This window comes from Oryctolagus cuniculus, chromosome 10 (genome assembly GCF_964237555.1).
Source record: "Oryctolagus cuniculus chromosome 10, mOryCun1.1, whole genome shotgun sequence".
Taxonomy (NCBI): Eukaryota; Metazoa; Chordata; class Mammalia; order Lagomorpha; family Leporidae; genus Oryctolagus; species Oryctolagus cuniculus.
The window spans coordinates 17,203,132-17,227,666 of record NC_091441.1 but is presented as its reverse complement, the minus strand read 5'-3'; the positions used below and the strand labels follow the sequence as shown (position 1 = coordinate 17,227,666).

The 24,535-nt window shown below is 42.3% G+C and overlaps 1 protein-coding gene across 4 annotated transcripts in view; it reads left to right on the top strand.

Annotated features, from left to right (window-relative positions):
• Positions 1 to 3,065: 3,065 nt before the first annotated feature.
• Positions 3,066 to 24,535, top strand: part of CDH20 (cadherin 20) — a 245,448-nt gene continuing 223,978 nt past the window's right edge. For 2 of the 4 annotated variants that reach the window (XM_051851165.2, XM_051851166.2), the window contains exon 1: positions 3,066 to 3,578. The gene's annotated coding sequence lies outside the window, so the exon portion shown is untranslated. The remainder of the gene's footprint in view (positions 3,579 to 24,535) is intronic. The other 2 variants (XM_070050090.1, XM_070050089.1) reach the window with 1 other exon arrangement.

Here is a 24,535-nt window from a genome sequence, read left to right as displayed (position 1 = left end):
AAAATGGCTGCATTGGCATTGTGTCCTGGTGAGTTAAGCCACTGCTTGAGCCACCAGGATCTCATATCGGAGGGCTGGTTTGAGTCCTGGCTGCTCAGCTTCCAGTCCAGCTCTCTGCTGTGGCCCGGGAGGATGGGAGGACAGTGGAGCATGGCCCAAGTCCTTGGGCCCCTGCACCCGCATGGGAGACTGGGAGGAAGTGCCTGGTTCCTGGCTTCAGATCGGCGTAGCTCCAGCTGTAGCAGCCATTTGGGGGGTGACCAACACTTGGTACCCTGACACCCACATGGGGGACCTAGATGGAGTTCCTGGCTTCTGAGTCCATTAATGTCGTGAACCAGCAGATGGAAGACTCTCTCTCTTTCTCTCACTCTGTGAGTTTGCCCCTTAGTTAAAGTCTCTGCCCTGTCCTTTCCTAGGAGGCATACTCAGTGTTACTGAATTTCTGTGAGATTGAGATTTCCCATCAATTAAATGTAGATAACAATTCTGAACTCCACAGGGTTGCTGGGAGGGCAGAATGAACACGCATAATGGGAGTGCAACTTGCAAACAGAAAAGCACTCAATGAATAATTGTTATTCCCACTTTGCAAAAGAGAAGGCACTGCCCAAGACAAACCCCATCCTCCCAACACAGTGCCATCATCCCACCTGGATGCAGGCAGTCCTCCACCCCAACTCCACTGCCTACTCTTAAGGAAATTCGGACAGCACTCAACCTGATCACATTTCATGGGCTCTGAAGTCATGTTAACATATTCATACAAACATGCCAATGACAGCTGAAGACTTTCCCAAGATTTCTTGAAAACGCTAAGAGGAGTCTCTCCATAAAAAGAGGAACCGGGTCAGCGCTGTGGTGCAGCAGGTTAATGCCCTGGCCTGAAGCTCTGGCAGCCCATATGGGTGCCAGTTTGGGACCCAGCTGCTCCACTTCCGATCCAGCCCTCTGCTATGGCCTAGGAAAGCAGTAGAAGATGACCCAAGTCCTTGGGCCTTTGCACCCACGTGGGAGACCCAGAAGAAGCTCCTGGCTCCTAGCTTTGGATCAACGCAGCTCTGGCCGATGCAGCCAATTGGGGAGTGAACCAGTGGATGGAAGACCTCTTTCTCTCTGCCTCTCCTCTCTCTGTGTAACTTTGACTTAAAAAAAAAAATTATTAAAAAAAAAAGGAGGAACCAATAGAGCACTGTAAGGGAGGAATCACGACAGGGAAAAGTGTATTTAATACAGGGATAAAATAGTTATTTTTTTAAACTAAGGACTTTAAACCAAATTTTCAGAGAATAAAATATGGCAGATTCTCAACTTTTTAAAATGATTTAGCTGTGAATTGTAACAGAAAATATTTGAATAGGTATGTGCGTTGAGTTTACTTGATACTCAACAATTAGTAAATACAAAGGTTTAACCCGACCACTTTTATCTCTAAGATTGTAATACTAAAATTTCTTCCTTCACATAATATCTGTAAGTTTTGCTTTAATCCAGTATATAATACTCAATATAACAGTCAATTTTGTAGCCCAAACTTCAAAGATAAAATTTTATTTAAGTCTGATGATATCTCACCCACATCTTAAGAAAACAGGAAAGATCACTTCTGCCATATTCATAATAGGAGGTCTGGAAATTTTTAAATTAAAAAAATCACATATTTATTGTGTACTATGTGGCCAACAATGTGTTGGACGATGAGCATTTTTAGACATCCATGAGAAATTCACAAATAGTAGTGTTTACCGGGTAGATCATCTGTATTAGGAACAGAACCAACAGAAGGCATGCGGATAGAAAAGCTGTCAACTCATGCAACCACAGAGACTGGCAAGTCCAAAATTTGTAGAGCTTATGTTCCAGTTTGGAGGGCATCAGGTTAGAGACCTCGTATCTGGGGGATAACCGGCCTTCTGTCCTATTCAAATCTTCACTGTTCAGATGAGGCTCTCCCACATTATGGAAAGCACTATGCCTCCCTCAGTCTACAGATGTAAATGTTAATCCCATCTTAAAAACATTTTCACAGACATACCCAGAATGGTGTTCCCACCAAATATCTGGGCACCCGTGGACCAGTCAAGTTGACACAAAAAATTAATCATCATATCATTTGCTATGGTTTGGGTGCATCCCCAAAAGTTCATGTGTTGGACACTTAATCTCTAAAGTCATAGTTAATGGTACTTGGAGGTGAGGCCGTTGGGAGGTAATTAGGATTCAATAATGAAAGCACTGTGTCTTTATAAAGAGGGAGAGAGCCCCAAGCTAGCACAATTACTTGTCTCACCACGTATTACCTTCTGCCATGTTATGGTACAGCAAGAAGGCTCATCCAAACATCCAAGTGCCATGCTCTCGGATTCAATAAACTGACATTTAGGGTGGGTGGCAGGACAAGAATGAGGTGGCCCCTCCTGTTGACCTTATGTATTTGATCCCCCAAACAAGAGCTTGAACCATAGAACCTGAACTGCCTCATCACCGCAACTGTGTGATCTGGGGGACTCTTCCTCTGGGGGCAGGGTCTCAGCTTCCTCCTCTGCAACTTCCAACCCTGGACTCACCTCTGCCCCATCCCCACCAAGCCCAAGGCTTAAAACTCTCTGATCTGGTGATGAGCACAACAGAAGAAATCTGAGCCCTTGGAGAAATGCTTAAAGTCTGTGAGATTTCTGTCCCACTACCCCTCTTTCTGAAAATGATTAGTCCTCTGCACCTTCAAGGTCAAGGTTAAACGCTGTTGATCCTCTTCTTCCTTCTGCTCCTATTTGTATTTTCCTGTACTCCTCATCAATCGCCTCTTCCGGAACCCGGAATCGATGCAAAATAAGTCACTTGGACTTCCACAAAGTTTCCACGCAGTTGCTTCCCCCTCCACACCTACCTACCCCCTTACAGCTCTCTCCCTCTCCGTCAATAGCGGGATTTAAATATTTAAATGCCGTACCTAAACTGCACTTAAAGAATTAACCCGTCTTGCCCCTGGATGGTCTACGCCACCGGGTGCCAAACGGACGTTAATTGCTTTCATCTGGTGGGGTTCCAGCCAGCTCCTCAGAAGGAAGGAGCGCACATTCCTGGCACCAATTGGCCAATTCAATTTACTTCAACGGCATTAGCCTCTGTCAGAATATTCATGAGCAGGGGAAAGAGGACTCGCGGCACAGACAGGCGGCAGCCACTCGGGCTGGGCAAGGCGCGAGGGAGGGCAAGCGCTCGGCGCGCCGCGCTCGGGGGCCGCTGACCGCCACCGGGCGGCCCTTCTCGCCGGCGGCGGGGCGCTGGGGGCCGCGCCAGCGCCGGGCAGGGCATCGGCGGGTTTGGCGCGCCTGGCATTGCCCCCAACTCCAGGCGACCGCGCGGAGACTTTGCCAAACGTCCGAAGAAGGCAGAAAAAGCTGTGACACTTTCGATAGAGGGGGGTCGGGGGGTGGGGGGCGGGGCAGAGCCTCGAGCGGGGACGAAGGGACCCAGCGGGGCACCGGCCGCCCGACGAGGGAGGCAGCGATGTGAGCTGGACGCCAGCCCCGGAGGAGCCTGATCGAACGTCTCCGGAGAGTCACCGGCTGTGCCAGGTAAAGCGGAGGGCTCCGGCAGGGCCCCGCGCGTCTTTCCCCCGGCTCGCGGCGCCGGGGTTCAGGACCGGAGCCTGCGCCCCGGGGAAAGCGGCCCCGGAGCGCAGCCGCCCCGAGCGCTGCGCGCGGTCCGGTGCCGCGCCACGCTTTCCCTTCGACTCCTCTCAGCCTCAGAGAGCCCACCGGCCGCTCTGAGTTCTACTTCCTCGGACTTTGGGGGGAAGGGGACGCGGAGGGGCTGCGGGGGGGGGGGGAGAGGGGGGAAGCTGTTCTCTGGGAACAGAGACCCTGGGCGCAGCGGAACATGCTCAGGTGGAGGATGCTGCGTGCTGAGGATGGTGACCCGGGACCGAGAAGCGCGGCTGGCGGGAGCGCTTGGCCCCGGCTTCGCCCTCGCTGGCCCCGCAGGCAGCGGCGCCCCCCTCCGACTGCCGACGGGAGAGGGTGGCCGCATCACTCCCGCAGGGACGCGCGCCGGGAAGGGGCCCAGAGATGCAGGCTGGGGGGAAGTGCAGACTCCTACCGGGCCGAATCGGGTCCGCATCTCGAGCCTCGCCCCTGCAGGAGCTCGGCTGTGGGAGGAGGCTGTGGTGGGGACTCGTGTCCCTGCCACCTGCCGGACATCGCCAACTCCCCGGATTTCCTGTCTCCGGGCTCTGACCCTCCAGGGAAGGCTCTGAACTGCGCGCGGGTTGTTCGAGATTTGCCGGTTGCGGTTGCCGTGGGGGAAGAGCCGGGGGCGAGGGGGTTAGATCGGGTGAAAGTTTAAGGTTTGTAAGGGAGACGCTACCGGGGAGTCCCAGCTTGCCCTTTGCAATAGGAGACTGTGCTGGACTTGGGCTGACGCCGGAGCCTTGCCTGGCTGTCCGCCTCGGGCCTGGTGGGGACTGGAACCTGGAGGGCAGCCCAGAGGAAGCTCCAGAGCCTCTTTTGTCCCCCTCTGCCGAGACCAAGCAAGGAGTAAGAGGACTGGCACCAGGGAATTGGGCAGTCGGTTGGCTGGGCGATGCAGAGTTTACCGTGGCGTTGTCATTACCATTGTGAATGCTGCTGGTATTGACACAAACGACAGGAAGAATTTTGTTTTGTGGTTGTCATAAATCGCTTGGAAAATGAGTCGGAAATCCCCTCCTTGCAAATAAAATGCCCCCTGGCCACCTCTCATCTTCCCCCAAAGGAAGTTACCGGCTCAGAGCGGCGATGGGGTCAGGGCAAAGTCGCCACCGAGGCATGCCTGCGCCCCACTGAGAGGTGGAAGTTGTGTTTCTATCCTCCAGCCTCCCTCGGCCTCCTCTGGCTCACGGACTGCAGGTCACGGCCATCTGGAACCCCATCCCCGACACAGCTTTTCCCTTTCGAGTTTTATAGGGCCCGGAAAAGTCTCCTCTTACTTAGAATGACCTTTGAGGTCCCACTGGGCACTGGGCGTCCTCCCTGGCAGGAGCAGGCTTTGGTTCCCAACGCTGGCGGAAGCCGCAAGGGCACCTGCGGTTGCCTCCTCTTGGGTTGGCTCTGGTCAGAGCTCCAGGGTGCAGGTTTGGCCAGCTGAGGAAGCAGAAAGCAGGGCAAGGTATGGGAGGACAGAGAGGCGGAGTTGAGCTTGAGTGCAGGAGATGAGGTCAAACCTCTGTGCTGGCCACATCCCTTCCAGCCGGAGAAAAGAGAGAGAAATGAAGAGCAAGTGTGGGGCGTTATAAATTGGAAGTGAGCTCTTAGAGTCTGCTTAGCGACTTTGGTGTGACCTTTCTTCTCAGTGCTTCTGATTCTCTGTATTTGCCAATGCACGTGTAGCCGTGTCTGTTGCTAACAGGACACTTGTCTTGCTATGATCCAATTTTGTATCAAAAAAAAAAAAAAAAAGCTTTGAGCATCCTGGGAAAGGACAGTCTATAAAATTCACGATTTTAATGTTTTGTGAAAAGTTTGCTACACTGCAGGTTACGGAGATACATTTTTAGCATGTGTGCCATGTGGCAGTGTAAAATTAAAATGGAAAAAGGAAAGTACAAACATAAAAATGACTTAGCATTCTTGACATTCTTGTGCATACTCAATAGAAGAATTATCTTTGGTTTGGGGAGAGTTGCCTGGGAATTTAATCAGTGTTTACACTACTGAAACGCCCCCTTCTACCTTTCTCCTCTGTCAAATTTTATGACCCAGTTCTCACCGGAAGGGCGATCTGACTGTGGTGAGTGCTAGAAGCTGAGAGAGAGATGGAAGGGTGTTAGGGGATTCGTCACTTAGGGGTTGGAGACTGGAAAGGAGAGAAAGATGATGGCAGCTGAGCAAGCTTCGTTGCGGTAATAGACTCAGCACTGGTTGTCCTCAGCTCTCACATTGGACGGGGACCCCATCAGATGGCCCAAAGAGAGCTAACCAAGGTGTTCTTCACTCCACCATTGGGAAAGGTATTGCCTCCTTCTTCCCTTTGGGTAGAGTTGACTGCTCTGTCCCTCCGCCATGGTGCAAGTTTTCCCTTGCCATCTCAGACCCTTGTATATCTGTAAATATTCCCTGAGTTCTGAAGCTTCTCAAAGACCTGCAGCTGTTGGGGGATTTAAGTAAATAGTTGGAAGTAATCAAGAGAACCACTGAAAAGTGGATGTTTTCCCTGGTGGAGAAGTTATTGAATGCCTTTTGAGCTAGAAAATTAGCAGTTTAGAAGAGCAGGAGGGATTTCCTTGACTTCCCTCTACCCATAAACCAGGAGCTGTATTTTTTTTTCTTTCCCTCATAGTAGTGAGCACTGTTTGGTTAAGCATTTTTTACAATTTGGACTTAAAATGGGGTTTTGCCTGGTGGCGTTCTATGGACAGAGGAAAAATGTAAAGAGATACGGAAGGAAGAGCTGCAGGGCTAGAACATAAATCAGTCAGAATATATGGGGGGCTGATGAGAATAGGCCTTTTCACCCTAAAAAAAATGTCCACTTTGGAAGAAAAAGAAGTCTGATTATTAGCATCCAGGGCTGCAACCCAGGCAGCTGATGCTGAGAGGAGCCAAAGGGCAGTTCTTCTTAGTTTAGAAACAGCAAGACAGTCTCTGCCAAAGATTGCTGTAAACACGGAATAAAGATTTCATTGTGAGCTGGTGTGCCTGGAATAATTAGAGAGTTAATTGTTCATTCTGATCTGGTGGTGCTGCAATCAGTAGTGCAGAGTACAGAAAATAAGAGCAAGGGAGACATAGAAAAGTAACATTTGTCACTTTTATATTCACTTGTTTTACTTTGACAGTACTTAGGGAAATCCTGGTTAGTTTTCCATTAAGAAAACAAGAGCACCTCCCTGGATCACTGGTGAGTGGGGACATGCTGTTTCCATTTTTACCCCCTCCACATTCTACTCTGGATATGGACAAAATTTTCCATCTTCTAAAAACAGCCTGTAAAACTACAGTCAGAGTAGGCACTTCACTATTCATTGATATTAGTTAGCTGTAAGCCTCAGTGTCAGTTCAATCAAATGCATGCAATACCACCAGATTTTTATGCTTCTCCAACACTTTCTTCACATATACATAAGATTTAAGAAGTAAATATTCCATTTTGACATTTAATTATTTTCTATGGTGAAACAAATTGCCTACAATGATTAATCTTTCACATTTAATTGAATAGTCTCCTCTGTATGCTCATACCAATTTAGAGACAAAAGCAAACATATTTTAAGTGATAAAGGTGATTTTAAGCCAGGGAGCATCTACAGTTAACACAGGCAGCGGACTGTGACTTACTGTTATTTCCTTAAAGATGGCATTGTCATCAATTCCTTCTGACTGCCAAAAATGAAGACATGAAGGGGCCAGACTGTGGTGCAGTGGGTTAAAGCCACAGCCTGCAGTGCCAGCATCCCATATGGGTGCCAGTTCAAGTCCTGGCTGCTCCATTTCTAAACCAGCTCCCTGCTGATGCACCTGGGGAAGCAGTAAAGGATGGCCCAAGTGCTTGGGCCCCTGTACCCATGTGGGAGACCTGGAAGAAGTTCCTGGCTCCTGGCTCCTGGCTTCAGCTTGACCCAGCCTGGGTCTATCTGTCTCTGTGTATATCTCTCCTTCTCTCTCTCTGTAACTCTGCTTTTCAAATAAATAAATAACTATTTTTTTAAAAAATGAAGTCATGAGTAAGGGACTATAGACAGCATTAAGCTCAGGACGTCTGCAGAGGGGAAATGAAGAACCATGTATTCATCAGGTTCAAATTCTTCCTGAATCCTGATATTGACCTGGAATATGGAGCACAGTTCTCATTATTTGAATTTTAAAAAGGAATGTCTTTAAGTGTCAATGTTAAGTATAATCATTCTGGGAATAAAAGCACTATTATAAAGAAAGCATAATAAATTAACATAAAGTCATACCATCTCATAGAGAGGACTTACGCTCTCCAAGATACTCATCTTGTCTCATGATTTAAGAGGTACAACACTGTGTTTATGAATCTTTAGATTGCTTTATCTATCAAAAATCAAAAGGGATTACAAAGACAGAACACAAACTGAAGTATTAGAGCATAAAAAAGTGGTACAAAATTGTGGAACTATCTCACCCTCAGAAAATTCTAATTTACAAAATGCATTGTCTATAGCAATTAAGAACAGAAAATCATATCACCACATTAATTTGTGACAACAACCCATTTTAAAGAGAAATTTAGTCTTTTCTCCTTTAATTGCTATTCATGGTTTGCTAAATAGTTTTTCGGAATAATCTGCCAATCTCCTGCTAACCAAGACTGTCTAGTCAAGAATGAACCTAATTACATATGGATTAACTTAATTTTAGAACCCTGAGAACATTCTACTCAAAGTATTATTCAAGGGAAAAGCAAAATAGAAATGGCCTGATTCACCTCAAGGTATATGTAATTTTTTTTAAGTTTAAAGGATCATAAAGGAGAGAACATTTGGTATGGGAATACGTCATTGAATAACCACAAAAAAGAGTAAAGGAAGCTATAAACTGGTACATCTTCTTAAAATGTGTAGCATTTTAACAATAGTGCTCATTTCTTCTTACAAAACAGTAAAGGCTGGTACTATAGAGTAACAGGCAAAAGTACAAATGTCCAAAACATGCCCAGCATTGTCTGGAATGGAAATGTCTTTGCTATTTATGTTTAACAATCTAATCAAAAGTTGGGATTCTGACTAATGCCATTACCTCCTAAGAATAAAGAAGTATTGTGCATGGGAGAGATTTTCTTCACAGCTCTATAGCTCCTTGCTAGAATCTTACTTCTAGTAGATTCTCAAGAAATGAGTAAATTTTTTAAATTTTTTTTCATTTTTAAAATAAATTTCATTGTTTATGGTATACAATTTGCTGTTGTAAGATGTGTATATATAGTAAAATGGTTTCTATAGTGGAGCAAAGTAACAGTTGTCATCTCACATAGTCACATAGGTACCCATTTTCCCCACTGTGCAACAGCATCTACAGACTTGTTTAGCAAAACTCCTGCATATAATACATTAAAATTAACTATACTCATCAAGTCATATATTAGAATGTTCCACTTGTTCATCTTGTTACTCTGTATCTTTTTATCTGCATCTTCCCCATTTCCTCCCACTCACTGTGACCTTGATAATCACTACATACTGTAATTTATATTTTTACCCTTTTTGTAGATTCCACACACGAGTAAAACCTGCAAATATTTTTCTTTCTGTGTCTGGACTATTTTACTTAGCATAATACCTTTTAGGTCCATACATGTTGTAGCAAGTGACAAAAAGGGGATTTTTTTTAAAGGCTAAATTCTACTGCATTGTCCATGTGAGTATAAACCACAGTTTATCCATTCATCCACTGGTGGGCACCTACGTTGCTTCTGTATTTTGGCCATTAACATTGGAGTGCAGATATCTCTGAGATGGTAATTTCATTTCCTCTGTGCACATACCAGACATTGCTAGGTCATAGGATAGTTCAATTTTAAATTTATTTATGAAATTCCATGCTGTTTTCTGTAAGAGGTGCTCTAAACTACATCCCCACCAACATTTTACAGGGGTTCTCTTTCCTCAATGCCTTAACCAACACTTTGTAACCTATCTTTTCGGTAGAAGTCATTCTAGCAAGTGTGAGGTGGTGTCTCATAGTGGTTTTGACTGGTATTTCCCTGATGATCATTGAGATGGGCACCTGCTCATGTACTTTTTGGCCATTTTTATGTGATCTTTGGACAATACCTATTTAAGTTCTCTGCCCATCTCTTAAAATCAGGTTATGCATTTTCTTATAATTGAGTGGTATGAATTCTCATAAATGTTGGATATTACTCCTTTATCTCATATGGTTTGCACATATTTTTCCTGTAGGTTGCCTTTTCATTTTGTTGATTGTTTCCTTTTCTGTGCAAAAACTTTTTAGGTAGATATACTTTTGATATATTTTTTGATAAGGAAAATAAAATTGAATCAATGGAACTTGAAAGTTTGTCAAATACTTGAATGGTCTTTGTTACTTTAAATTATTTCTTTAGACTTCACAGGTGTGCCTGTGACTAATATTAAAAACTGTTGATAATATTCTTGTGTGGACATGGAAGGAGGTAAAAAAAAAGTAGGGAAACTTTAGGTGAAAGATTTTCTATTTTCTTTTTTTTTTTCAAATTTACCTAACTATAGAATGTGTTTATAGATAAACAAGTTGTTTAAAATGCACATACACAATCTATACAAATATCAGAATATCACATGGCTCCCCATAAATATGCACAGTAATGTGTCAGTGTAAAAAATACATTTAAAAGCAGTACAGTGTCCCTTCATAATAAAAGAGGCATTGTAACCCAGTGGTTATTATTTGCAAGTTGTCACACAAATGAATTCCTTCCTTTAAGCATTGAGTCTTAATCAGACCAATTATGACTAAATGACTGTATGTTCTCTGCTGTGTCAACTAATTAAAAGGGAATTAATAAAATGATAATTTCACTCCATGGCAGTGGCTGCATCTGTTTGGCCCAGTGGTCAAGCCCAGTCGTGCAGCTGCAACTCTTGTGTTCAACATCTGGAGGAAGATAGCAAGCTACTCCTTACTATCTCACACAGAAATTCTTTGTGGCCAACATACTTAGACTTAGCTTCTGCCATACCTCATACATAACTAAAATAACTTAGGTTAACCTTCCACCAAAAATCAAAAACAGATACTCATTAGGAACTAAAATATCTATAGGTAAATCATAAGCCTTTTTTTTTTTAAAGGTCTGGCTTTAGTTGAATGAACAAGATAGTTGTAGTGTTTTCCCAGAGCTTATTACTGTTTCGTAGTGTAGTATGCTGGCATAACTGGGAGGTGTTAGGCAAGAGAAAACTTGAATAGTGTTAGTATTAAGAATCAATTACCCCCTGTTCCCAGACAGAGTTGTTTACAAGTTTTAGAGTTCAGGTTGTAGTAGTCAAAATAATCTGGAAAGATGTGCACAATGGCTTTTGTATCTCTGGTTGCTATCTTTGGATATAACTAAATTTTTATTTCTACTTTCCACTAGATAATCTAAAATACAGCTTATTAAATACAAGATGATGTAAATTGTTGAATAGACATTTTATGTATAACTGAGCCTGCAAATTTATAAAAATAACGTGGTTAAAGCTAGCAATACAAAATATTTTCCTGAAGGAGTAGTGTATTATATATCATATTCATTATCACTTTCATTTGATAAAGCCAGTGTCTTTGAACGCATTGTCACAACCTAATAAGGAGTTAAATTATCCTTTTAACAAATAATCGGACTTAGCACAATTTGCTTTTAAACCAACAGACATAATTTCATTTAGCAATATAATTAGAAAATGACTAAGGAATTTCAATAAGTACTTTTGTCTAGGTTTTTAAAGATCACAAATATGCTTTTAATTTGAAAGATTATTAAACCCTCTGATACTCTGATAAGAATATCAAAAAAGATGGGCACAAGCACTCAATATCTGCACTTTAAGATTTCTTCCATGCATGTTTTTTTAAGATTTATTTATTTACTTGAAAGTCAGAGTTATAGAGAGGCAGAGGCAGAAAAAGGCAGAGAGTGAGAGAGAGAGAGAGAGAAAGTCTTCCATCCACTAGTTCACTCCCCAAAAGGCCTCAATGGCCGAAGCTGGGCCAATCCAAAGTCAGGAGCCAGGAACTCCTTCCAGGTCCCCTACAAGGGTGCAGGAGCCCAAGAACTTGGGCCATCTTATTTTTTTTTTCTTTAGAAAGCTTTTATTTAATAAATATAAATTTCATAGGTACAGCTATTGGATTATAGTGGTTCTTCCCCCCATACCCATTCTCCCATCCCTACTCCCGTCCCACCTCCCACTCCCTCTCCCATCCCATTCTTCATTAAGATTCATTTTGAATTATCTTTTTATGTGGAAGACCAACTCTATATTAAGTAAAGATTTCAACAGTTTGCACTCACACAAACACACAAAGTATAAAGTACTGTTTGAAGACTAGTTTTACTGTTAATTCTCATAATTATAGTAAACACATTAAGGACAGAGGTCCTACATGGGGAGCAGGTGCATAGTGACTCTTGCTGCTGATTTAACCATTGACACTTAGGCCATCACTTCTACTGCTTTCCTAGGCATAGCAGAGAACTGGATTGGAAGTGGAGTAGCCAGGACTCGAACCGGTGCCTTTATGGGGTGCTGGCATTGCAGGCAGGGGCTTTACCCACTATGCCACAGTGCCAGCCTCATGCATGCATATGTTTTGAACATACATGAAGAGTTGGCAGTATCACCTGCTCACCACTGATTAAGGTCAAGAGAAAAACGGAGAAACCACCTGGATGATACGGTCATCTCTGTGCCCACACCACACACAGGCCTCTATGTTCCCTTATGTGTTGATCTGTTCAGGCTGTTGTAACTAAATACCACGGACAGGGTGACTAATAAACAACAGAAAAGTATGTTCACAGTCCTGGGGAATGGAAGTCCAAGGTCAGAATGCCAGCATGGCTGGGTCCTGGCGAAGCTCCTCTTCCCAGCTGTAGATTGTCATCTGCTCATCCTATGACTAATGCAATGACTGAAACAGGGCAAGGGTGCTCTTTGGGGTCTCTTTTACAAGGGCACTGATCCCATTCCTGAGGGCTCCACCTTCATGACACTATTACCTCCCTAAGGCTCCTCCTGATAGCATCACAGTGGAGACCAGGATTTCCATACATGAACTGGGGGAGGACACAAACAGTCACAGTTCATTGCATCCCACCTTCATTTTCCAATAAAAGAAACAATTCACTTTCCAATTTCTGTCTTCTGCAAATCCCTTGATTGCCTGCATCAGAGGCCTCATCTGGAATGTGAATGTGCAAGGCATTGTCCTTACATCATTCAAAGCAAGTACCACAGTTGAGAGCATATGTCTTGTAGGCTTTTTTGGGATATTGTGTAAGAATTTAAAACTATGCCTACGCTTTTCACAAATTGGCAAGAATTCCCAAGAATATCTGTCTTATAAATAAAAACGAAATAGCATTTTGTGCTCTCGCTAATAGGAAATTGTATTTAAGCCAATAGCATCTAACAATCAAAGAACGTCTTCACTGACATTATAGTTTTGAAGTGTTATAGTTGTATCCACCTTTGCCCTTAGCCTACACTGCCACCTCTGTAATACTTGGAATATTTATTTTAGTGTAGAAATGTGAGGTATACTCATATTTGGAAATAAAATCCTTGAGTAGTCATTAAAAAATTAATCCATTTGGCAGTTGAGCATCTCAGTGGAATACTTTAGGCAGCTCAGCACAGAGGATATTATCTGATTCATGGGGCTGGCTAACATTTGGAGATCAAATTGCTTAGGGTTGTTTCTTTAAACACAGGAAAACAACATATTTCTTCGTGATATAGAAATGCTATACATTTCTTCAGATACATCTATATATTTCACTTATGTCAATTAAAATGTGTAGCATTCAGAAAGAAAGCAGAGAGAGCAATAAAAATAACCACCATTTATTTAATCCTTACTTCTCTGCCAGATACTGTGTTGCGTGCTTCACACGCATTACCTCATTAAGCCTCTCTGTGAAGTTAGTACTATTGCCATCATCATCTTGCAGATGTCGAAATTGAGGAAAAGGGAAACTGGTCACTGCGGGCAGGTAGCATACCCAAGACTCTCTGGCTCTCTCATTCTCAGTCTTAACCCCACAGTCAATTCTGGAGCAGGATTTCTCAAACTCATCCTCACTGCTGACATTTTGCCCAGATAATTCTTTATTTGGAAGGGGAAGTACCCTGTGCATTTAGGACACATAACAACATCCCTGGATTCTACTCACTAGATGGCAATAATATCTTCCTACTTGAGACAAACAAAAATGTCTTCAAACATTGCCAAATGTCCCCTCGAGAGCAAAATTATCTCTGGCTGAGAATTCCTGCCATATAGTAAAGTTGAACTTCTCTGCATTACTTATGAAAGCACACATTTTTTAATTTAAAGGCAGACCATCCACTCTCCAAACCATTATATAAATAATCCCCATGTTTAATTAGCCATATTGTAGATGATTTCTAATGAAGATTAGACAAAATTTAAGAACAAAATGATTAAATGAACATGACTTCATTAAGATTGGGTTTTTCCGGTGGGCATCTGGATACTGCTTGGGATGCCCATATCCCATATTGGAGTACCTGAGTTCAAGTCTCAGCTCTGTTCCTCATTCAAGCTTCCTGCTAATGTACATCTGGGAGGCAGCAGGTGATGAATCAAGTGGATGGGTCCACATCAATCATGTTGGAGGCTCAAATGAAATTCTGGGCTCCTGGCTTCATCCTGGCCCAGCACTGGCTATTGTGGGCATTTGGGGAATGAACCAGCAGATGGGAGCTCTATCCCACTCTCCCTCTTCCCCTCCCTCTCCCCCTACCCTCCCCCTCTCCCTCCCCCTCCTTCTCCCTCTCCCTCTCCCTCTCTCTCCCTTTCAAATAAAAACAAGAGCAAGTTTTCAAATAAAAATAAGATTAATTTGTCTCCTCTGGGGCCCAAAGTGGATGAACATGAGATTTCCATGATTATACATTTGTACCAACAAGAACTGGCATAATGGTTGTGAATTTTTTAGGCACCTGAAAAGCCCATTAATAGCTGGGCCACTAGATTGCATGTTCCAGAAGGACAGGGACTGGGACTCTTGTTCATCTTTATATCCCCCGAACCCAATTTAAGGTTCAAGATAGTCAGTGCTCAGTAAACATTTCACTAAAAAGTCAATGATGTCCTGGTTAGGTTACTTGGGTTTTGAATGTGCTGTGGGAGCCCTCTGTCTGGACTTCCATGTATTACATTTTGCTTTAATTAGTGACATGGCTGCACATATTACTGTTTGTCAATCACATTTACAAATCTAATACATTAGATCAAGAAGCAGGATCACAAAGGCTGATGTGATGTGCTAGAACTGACGGGCTGTAAGTTAACATGAACTCCTTCCAGTGAAGGAGACAAACCGTGCAGAGGCTGAGTGGCAAGGCCCAGGACCTTCCAGCTGAAGAAAGAGAGAGCCACAACGCAAACTCAATCCTTTTGAGACCCACTCTTTCCATTCTTTTCAGACACGAGTCGATCCTGCTTTGCTTTGTCTTGGCCAGGGTGCACCTGAGGTGTCCTGTTCTGTTCGATTCCTCACGTTTTACTTGACTTTTCTCTATGGAAAGGAGACACTGGCCTGGAAAGTACATTGCCTTTCTGATGAGAAATGGCTGACTTCAAACTGGCAGATCTGACACGAAAAAAAAAAAAAAAAGAGAGAGAGAGAGGAACTATCATAGTCATATTCAACTACCTGGAGTATCTTCATGTGAAATCGAAAATAAATTTATTGATTGCCATGAAGGCATGAACCAGGGTACATGGATGAAAACTATAGGAAAATATACTTTATTGCAGCAAAATGATGAGATTCCTAATGAACTGTCCTGCAGTAGAGTGGGATCCCTGAAGAGCAGCCAGTTCCCAGTCATTAGAGGGCAACATGCAGATGTGTGGCCCATGGGAGTCTCAGCCCAAGTATCAGCTAGAGGTTCTCCAAGAGGTATCCTAGCCCTTGGTGTCGATGAGATCTTTCTTAGGGGCTATTATTGACCTTGTTAACTACTCTATGTAATTTTGCTATACAAGGTCTACTATTTTCTCTAACCCACATATTCAGAGCCATAGTAGTACATAACAGCATATGAAGGAAAGAGAATCTTTATCTGTGCCATACAGAATAGAACTCACTGTGTAGGAAATGTACTGTATCAACATTATCTCATCCAATCCTGATAAAAACTCCCTGAAATAGGAACAGGTATCATTACCATTTGGTGACTGAGGAAGCTGAGTCACAGAGTTTAGTAAGTTGTCCAAGATCACACAGCCAGTGTGATTTAGCCTTACTACTTGAACACAAGTCTGTCCAAAATTAGTCTATTTTGTAACTACTGCCATACACCACCTCATCTTTTCAGCAGGGAAGCACTATTTTGTTTGAAATGTTGGCAATTTCCAGTTTGAGACATATGGCTATTTATGCAAATACCTAAAACATCTTCCAAAGACTAAAATATGTCATTTTTTAAAAATTTACTGTTTTCTATTATCTGTGATATTGCTCCCTTAAAATAGTACAAATTGCCACAGGTTGACTTTACGTAAGTGAGCAAAATTAGGTTTTTAGAGAATTTTTAAAATGTCTGTAGAGGAAAGACTGATACTAGCATTTCAGATGCTATTCTGCAAATTAGGGAGTTGGAGCCCAGGCCTCCAGGCTTCAGAATACTAGAGTGAACCAGGGCTGATAATTCTCATTTCCACAAATTCAGGAGATTCTAGTGGTCACTGTTTTTAGGTAATTATATTATCATGGTTTGTAATCTCTTCTGGTTACAATCATCATGTTGGGTATTTTATAAAGCCAACGTGATTTTTTAAAACTACTTTCTCTGTCTTTATTATTTTAGTGCCTACAAGATACTGAACAGCTTTATACCCTTCTGCCAGAGAGCACAGGATTCAGTCTATCTGTGACTGACTTAGAGGAGGATGACTTCAGCTCTGCTAATTACATCTGGTGCCTTCCTCTTCTTAGGGAGTGCCGCTTCCTGCCCACCACTGCAGACAACAAGCAGCAAAAGACCTAAAACACAGTTTGGCATCTGCTTCCGAAGTTTTACTGCCCTGATGCTGACACACGCAGACATGTTCATGGGAGTCTATTATTCTGATTTTCATTCGTGAGAAGCATCACACCAGCTGCAGGACAGGGTCCACGCACCTGTCCTGAGACTTAAAGTAGCATCTCATGCAGTGTTGAGTGGGGCAGTTACTTTGTCAAAATGCTTTGCCAAGCACAGTGGCTCACAACGCTGAGGAAAAGCCCATTTCTTCGACTGTAAGGAATCAGAGTCATCTACTGTTCGTGGAACAGTTTTGTGCTGGATGTTCACAGTCCATCACAGACTGCCCAGGCAAATGTCTAAAGTAACTGCCTCACTGAGCCGCACACAGTAGCATTTACTCATCAGGGCACTATTCTGCTGTGTCGAATTGCGACTTGAAGAACATTTATATGGCTTTGTGAAATGGAATGGAGATTAGCACACTGATATTTTAGCCACATATTTCCCTCTAGGTTTTCATGTTATTTCTTAGGAGGAGACTTTTATAAAAGGAATGTTTTCAATATACCTCATGATAGTACATATTCTTTTTTTAAGGCTCATTTATTTGAAGGGCAGAAGTGACAGAGATTAAAAGATAGAAAAAGAGAGAGAGAGAGAAAATCTTCGATATTCCATCTGTTCACGTACTCCCCAAATGCCTGAGACAGCCAGGCTGAAGCTAAGAGCCCAGAACTCCATTCAGTCTCCCACATGGGTGGTAGAGACCCAAATACTTGGGCCATCATCAAATGCCTTCTCAAGCACATTAGAAGGAAACTGGACTAGAAGCAGAGTGGCTGGGACTCAAACCAGCTCCCTGATGTGGGATGTGGGTATCCCAAGCAGCAGTTTAACTCACTATGCCACAATGCCTACATCAATAGTAAATATTCGATAGCAAGAACCCAGGTGTCTCTTTAATGGGTCACCAGAAGTATCTACATCTCTGAGACATATGCAGCATGGAAAAGTAAGCCAAGAAAAACAGGCCTTCAATCCCACTAACCCAGAATGTGGGATCTGACAGGTTATTTGGGGGACTTGGGCAGAACAGGCTAAGACTGACATGGGAAGGAAACAAAGGTGTCACCCTCTCTAGATTCATCAAACTTAGGATCAAACAGGTCCTATAAGTGCTGAAGAACAGACCTCACAAATGCTACTAACTTAACCCTGGACTTCACAAATCTCCTGAGTCAGTGCATATCGGAAGCACCTGTGACCCATCTTGACTCCCATTCATAGTTCTGGGAAGCGTAGCTGACCTTAAGAAATGGCACCTTTGGAAGTTCTTGGCTAAGATATCTGAGTCACTGGGGTAGATATAAGTAATGTATGGAAGAGAAGAAGAATGATCAGTAAGTCATGGCCCTATTAATCGAAGGGAAGAGAGGAAGTTCATCACTATGATGAGTTATCTGTATTATAATATGCAGACTTAAAAGTTAAAGGGATCTGCTAACTTCCCTTCCCAACCATGACCCCATCATTATTAATGGCCCATTGAGGATACCAAAGATAACTCTTGCATTTTTGAGATAAAAAGAAACCTTTTATGTACTTGGTGCTGGGTAAAAGAAATATTTAAGGCAATTTGAAGGCATCAAAAATAAGTAACTGCATTGAAAAGTCACAGCAATACTGAACAATAAACAATTTATGGAAGGAACCCAGAAAAAAATTGTTTTTAAAAAATTGAAAAGCATAGCTTCTGACAAGTCTTCTTTATTTATGAATCTAAGTAGAATTTTTTCAAGCAACATGAAAATACTAAAATAAAATGCAAGTTTGACATGCACATTTCTCTTTGAGGTTTAGCCAATAAAGGGGAAATCTAGGTAGATATAAAGTTAATTATATAGTTTAATTCAGTTATCAAATCTACACTAATTGAGAGAACAAAAGACATCAGGATTATGTGAAATTGTAAATGATCCAAATAATTTTATAAGGAAGTGTTTCCGGTCTTTGACTTGCCTGAGATTTAGAACTTCGATTTTTCAAAATATAAAGAAGTCTCCTAAGTGAAATTAAGATGCCCAAGACTGGAAACTGCTCTTGTCTTCCCCTACTTCTCCTCGCAGCTCCACCCTAAATGTCCATCTGGGATGCTGGCAGGCTGAACGCAGCAGACAGTGCTGGGTCTGCCTTCTGCCAAGTCAGATAACTCAGTGGTTCATCCATTTGCTCTTGCTTTCTGTTCCATTAGAACTCCTGTGATTTTATAAATTTGTGGGCCTGAGAACAATGAGAGCAGAAGGTGTGGGGAGGGTTAACCAAGGAAATTTTTGTCCTAGTAACAAATGTTGATGACATAACCTAGGTCCAACAGTCCCCAAACTGTTTCCAATTATCAAAAACACCAAACCAAAAATTCCTTCTCTGTTAAACATTTCTCTGGTTCCAAGAAGAACTGGAAAATGAATTGTTTCAAAATAATTTGATGCATGCAAAGTAAATACCTGTCAACAAAACTCTAACTACTAATATAATTTTCTACCGTCTCCTCACATGGCCCCCTACACAATAATCTAGAGTTTTCTCCATTTATTTATTTTTTTTAACTTTTATTTAATGAATATAAATTTCCAAAGTACAGCTTATGGACTACAATGGCTTCACCCCCATAATGTCCCTCCCACCCGCAACCCTCCCCTTTCCCACTCCCTCTCCCCTTCCATTCACATCAAGATTCATTTAAGTTAGGAGGGAAAAATCTGTATATAAATATATAGATTTTTAGAGACTTTGAGAAATTATACACAATACTCTTGTTTTCAGATGGACATATTGCTACTGTTTTCTTAAAACTTGTGATCTACTTTTGGGCAGATACTATCAGGTTGTCCCCTCTCCAGTATTGTTTGCAGTTAAAGAGCCCAAACATTATTTTATTAATTGATGGTTTTTCACGCCCTAAAAGTCTGCAACAGTGGGGGATGGGCCAGGATGAAGCTGAGATCTGAAAACCTAATGCAGGTCTCCCACATGGGTGGCAGAGACACAACTGCTGAGTCATCATCTCTGCATCTCAGTGTTCACATTAGCAAGAAGCTGAAACTCGTAGTGGAGCCAGGAATCAAACCCAGGTACCCCAGTGTGCGATGCGGGCATCTTAACAGTGAAGCTAAATGCCTGCTCCATCAGTTAATGTTTTAAATCAAAGTGTGGACTTTCCTCATCAACCAGGTCACCCCGCTACCCTTCTACTCTTAGGACTTGTTTCAGCCACAGGTTTGCTCCTGCCAGTCTCACTTTCCGAGGGGAAAGCTACATTGCTTTTGAACTCTGATGTTTACCTTCTCACAAAAAGTTCTAAGTCCATGCATATTAGGAATGTTCAAAAACTTCATGGAGGGGCCAGTGCTGTGGCTCACTGGTTAATCCTCTGCCTGCAGCGCCATCATCCCTATGAGCGCTGGGTTCTAGTCCTGGTTGCTCCTCTTCCAGTCTAGCTCTCTGCTGTGGCCTGGGATAGCAGTGGAGGATGGCCCAAGTCCTTGGGTCCCTGCACCCACATGGGAGACCAGGAGGAGACTCCTGGCTCCTGGCTTTGGATCAACGTATCTCCGGCCGTAGCGCCCATCTGGGGAGTGAACCAACGGAAGGAAGACCTTTCTCTCTGTCTCTCTGTCTATAACTCTACCTGTCAAAAAAAAAAAAAAAAAAAAACACACACACACACACACAAAAAACAAAACAACAACAACAAAAAACTTCATGGTAATGCACATTATAGAAAAAACTGTGCATGGATTTCAAACATTTTTTGTAACAAATAAACTTATCTTTTCATTCCAATTTTCCAAGAACTTCTGGGAGTCCCCCCTTATGTTTTCTCTGCCCCTGACTGAGTGATGACCTTCTTCGCACTGAAGACTGGTGTTCCCCTTCCCAGTAGCACAGAATTTTCCACTATGCATCATCCAGGCACATAATTGCCAATGGCCTGGTGCTTCTGACATGCCTGGAACGTTCTGCTGTAATGGCTTTATGCAGATCTAATCTATACACAAGTCAGCTCCTTATCTCATCCACTCAGCCACCCTGAGATGAAAATTTTAGGTTGTCACTCACTTTAGGAAAGAAAGGGCTTCAGAGTATGAAAAAGAAGGTAGGAGAGCTAACTTGGAGCTAATAAAGGGAAAAGGAGACTTAAAAAGGGGGTTGAGATGGGACAGTGAAGCAGCATTAAATGGACAAACAAGAAAATTTTCATAAAAAATATTAGTAACTATATTTTCTTTTCATTCCTTGGAATCTAGATGTATCTTTATGGTGTGTTAGTGGAAGTAAGTTAATTTATGAACTGCACCATAAGCTGTTCTTTTAATATTGAAGACTACAGAGGTTGAAGTGTATGTGCAATGTTATTTTCATTTTATAACTCTTTTTCATTTCATTGAGAGATGGGGGAGGGGAGAGCAAGAACGAGCTTCCCTTGGGTGGATCACTCCCAGAATGTCCTCAACAACCTGAATTAGACCAGACTCAGAGCCAGAATCTGGAAATGCAATGCAGGTCTCCCACAAGGGGGCATGAACCAGATTACTTGAACTACACTGCTGCCTCCCAGAGTCTGCATTAGCAGGAAGCTGGAGTCGGGAATTAGAGCTAGGAATCAAACACAGGCAAATCAATATGGGACACAGCCATGTTAACTGCTGGGCTAAATATCCACCCCTTTTCTATTTTTAAATCATCACTTAGGAGTGCTTGTAGTACCTGAAATATCATGTACTGAAGTGAAATAGATGTTTTGATAATGAATGATGGTTTATAGCCCTTGTCTCTTTCATTGAGGAACAGTATTTTGTCTTCTCTCTTCATACTATTTGTTGAACTCTTTTACTTAGTGTAGTGTTAACTATACGATCATTAAGTGTACTAAAAAAAAAAGATCATTGTAAAAATTAAGAGTGGGAATCCGAGAGGGAAGGGGAAAGGGGTCAGAGTGTGTGTGGGAGGGAGGATGGGGAGAAAGTGCTACTATGTTCCTTTAATGGTACAAAGGAAATATATGAAGCTTGAGCAACTTAAATAAAATATGTAATAATAATAATAATGAGAAGAAACAACAGAATCGCCACAACAACTAAGTGTGGTCTCTACTTCTAAGCAGTAAGTGGCTGTTTGAAAAAAATCTGTTTTCTGTATCCTACCAGTCAAAAAAAAAAATCTTCTGTCTGACTTTCAATATCTGGCTCCTAATAGAAGATTCAACCCAAATCCAAAGTGAACAAGATTTGAGCCCTAGGGATTAGTACTTTACTAGGGAAAACCAGAGAGATGCAGGAAGTGCAAGCAGTTAAAAATGCTCATTTACCACTTGAACCTAGAGCACAGGAGTTCTCTAAATATGTCTTCTCAAGCTGATGTATGAATATGAGATATCCAGGAAACAGGCTAATTTGGAAGGAATGTGAGTCCTTAATGATTGTTTCCTACAGATTCCGTAATGACTCCATCCTGGTTTTTGCCATGTAAGGAAGTATGCCTTTTTCACTGTTTTTAGCAGGCAGTTTTTAAAGATTCACTCCTACACAGTGAAGTGACAATTATTTTCCCATGGCTATCCACGGATTCAGCACCTAGGAGTTCCTCACTGAGATTTAGAACATCGTCATTCCAGCAATCTCTCTCCAAACCATCACTAAAAAACCAAATTCAACAACATCCCAAATTAGGCCAAATATTATATAAGCTCCTAAATTGCCACATGCATGGATTGGTTGAAGAGAAAAGAAGAGCAACTGATACCAAACTGGATGTTTTGGTCTAGATCACGTTGCAATTGTCACAATGTAGTTTGGTTTACAGCTCTTCAAACTAACATGAGCTGAAGATTTAAATGCATGATTAGGGGCCAGCATTGTGGTGCACTTGGTTAAGTTGCCACCTGGGACACTAGCATCCTGTATTTTTTTTTCTTTTCAACTTTTATTTAATGAATATAAATTTCCAAAGTACAACTTTTGAATTATAGAAGCTTTCCCCCCATAACCTCCCTACCACCCACAACCATCCCATCTCCCACTCTCTCTCCCATCCCATTCTTCATCATGACTCATTTTCAATTATCTTTATATACAGAAGATTAACTTAGGATATGCTGAAGATTTCAACAGACTGCACCCACAAAGACACACAAAGTATAGAGTACTGTTTGAGAAGTAATTTTACCATTAATTCTCATAGTACAACACATTAAGGGCAGAGGTCCTACATGGGGAGTAGATGCACAGTGACTCCCGTTGTTGATTTAACAATTGACACTCTTATTTATGACGTCAGTAATCACCTGAGGCTCTAGTCATGAGCGGCCAAGGCTCTTGAGTTCACCAACCCTCTTGAGTTCACCAACTCCAAACTTATTTAGACAAGGCCATATTCAAAGAAGAAGTTCTCTCCTCCCTTCAGAGAAAGGTACTGCCTTCTTTTTTTTATTTTTTATTGTTTGCCAGGCAGAGTTAGACAGTGAAAGAGAGAGGCAGAGAGAGAGTTATAGGTAGTGAAAGACAGAGAGAAAGGTCTATCCAAAGCCAGGAGCCGGATACTTCCTTCCGGTCTCCCATGTGGGCGCAGGGATTCAAGCACTTGGGCCATCCTCCGCTGCCCTTCCAGGCCACAGCAGAGAGCTGGACTGGAAGAGGAGCAACCGGGACTAGCATCTGGTGCCCCAACCAGGACTAGAACCGGGGGTGCCGGTGCTGCAGGCAGAGGATTAGCCAAGTGAGCCACAATGCCAGCCAGGTACTGCCTTCTTTGATGGCCCCATTCTTTCTGCTGGGATCTCACAGCGATTTTTCATTTAACTCTTTTTTTTTTTTTTTTTTTTTTTTGCCACCATGTCTTGACTTTCCGTGCCTGTGAAACTCTCATGGGCTTTTCAGCCAGATCCAAATGTGTTAAGGGCGGATTCTGAGGCCAGAGTGCTGTTTAGGGCTTTTGCCATTCTATGAGTCTGCTGTGTATCCCATGTAGGATCATTCTCTCCTTTTTAATTCTATCAATTATTTGCAGACATTGAACTTATTTATGTAATCCCTTTGACACTTAATCCTATCTTTTTGATCAATTATGAACTTAAACTGATCACTTTAAAAAGTAAGATGGCATTCGTACATGCCACCTTGATGGGATTGAATTGGACTCCCCTGGCACGTTTCTAGCTCTACCAGTAAGGGTAAGTCCAAATGAGCATGTGCCGAACTGTACATCTCATCCCTCTCTTATTCCCACTCTTATATTTAACAGGGATCACTTTTCAGTAAATTCAAATGACTAAGAATAATTGTGTGTTAATTAAAGGGTTCAACCAATGGTATTATGTAGAACCAAAAGACACTAAAGGAATAAAATAGTAAGTTGTTCTTCGACAGTCAGGACAAGGGCTGATTAAGTCATTGTTTCTCATAGTGTCCATTTCACTTCCACAAGTTTCCTTTTAGGTGCTCAGTTAGTTGTCATTGATCAGGGAGAACATATGATATTTGTCCCTTCGGAACTGGCTTATTTCACTCAGCATGATGTTTTCCAGATTCTTCCATTTTGTTGCAAATGACTGGATTTCATTTTTATTTACTGCTGTATAGTATTCTATAGAGTACATATCCCATAATTTCTTTATCCAGTCTACTGTTGATGGGCATTAAGATTGAGTCCATGTCTTAGCTAATGTGAATTGAGCTGCAATAAACACTGAGATGCAGACCGCTCTTTTATTTGCCAATTTAATTTCCTTTGGTTAAATTCCAAGGAGTGGTATGGCTGGGTTGTATG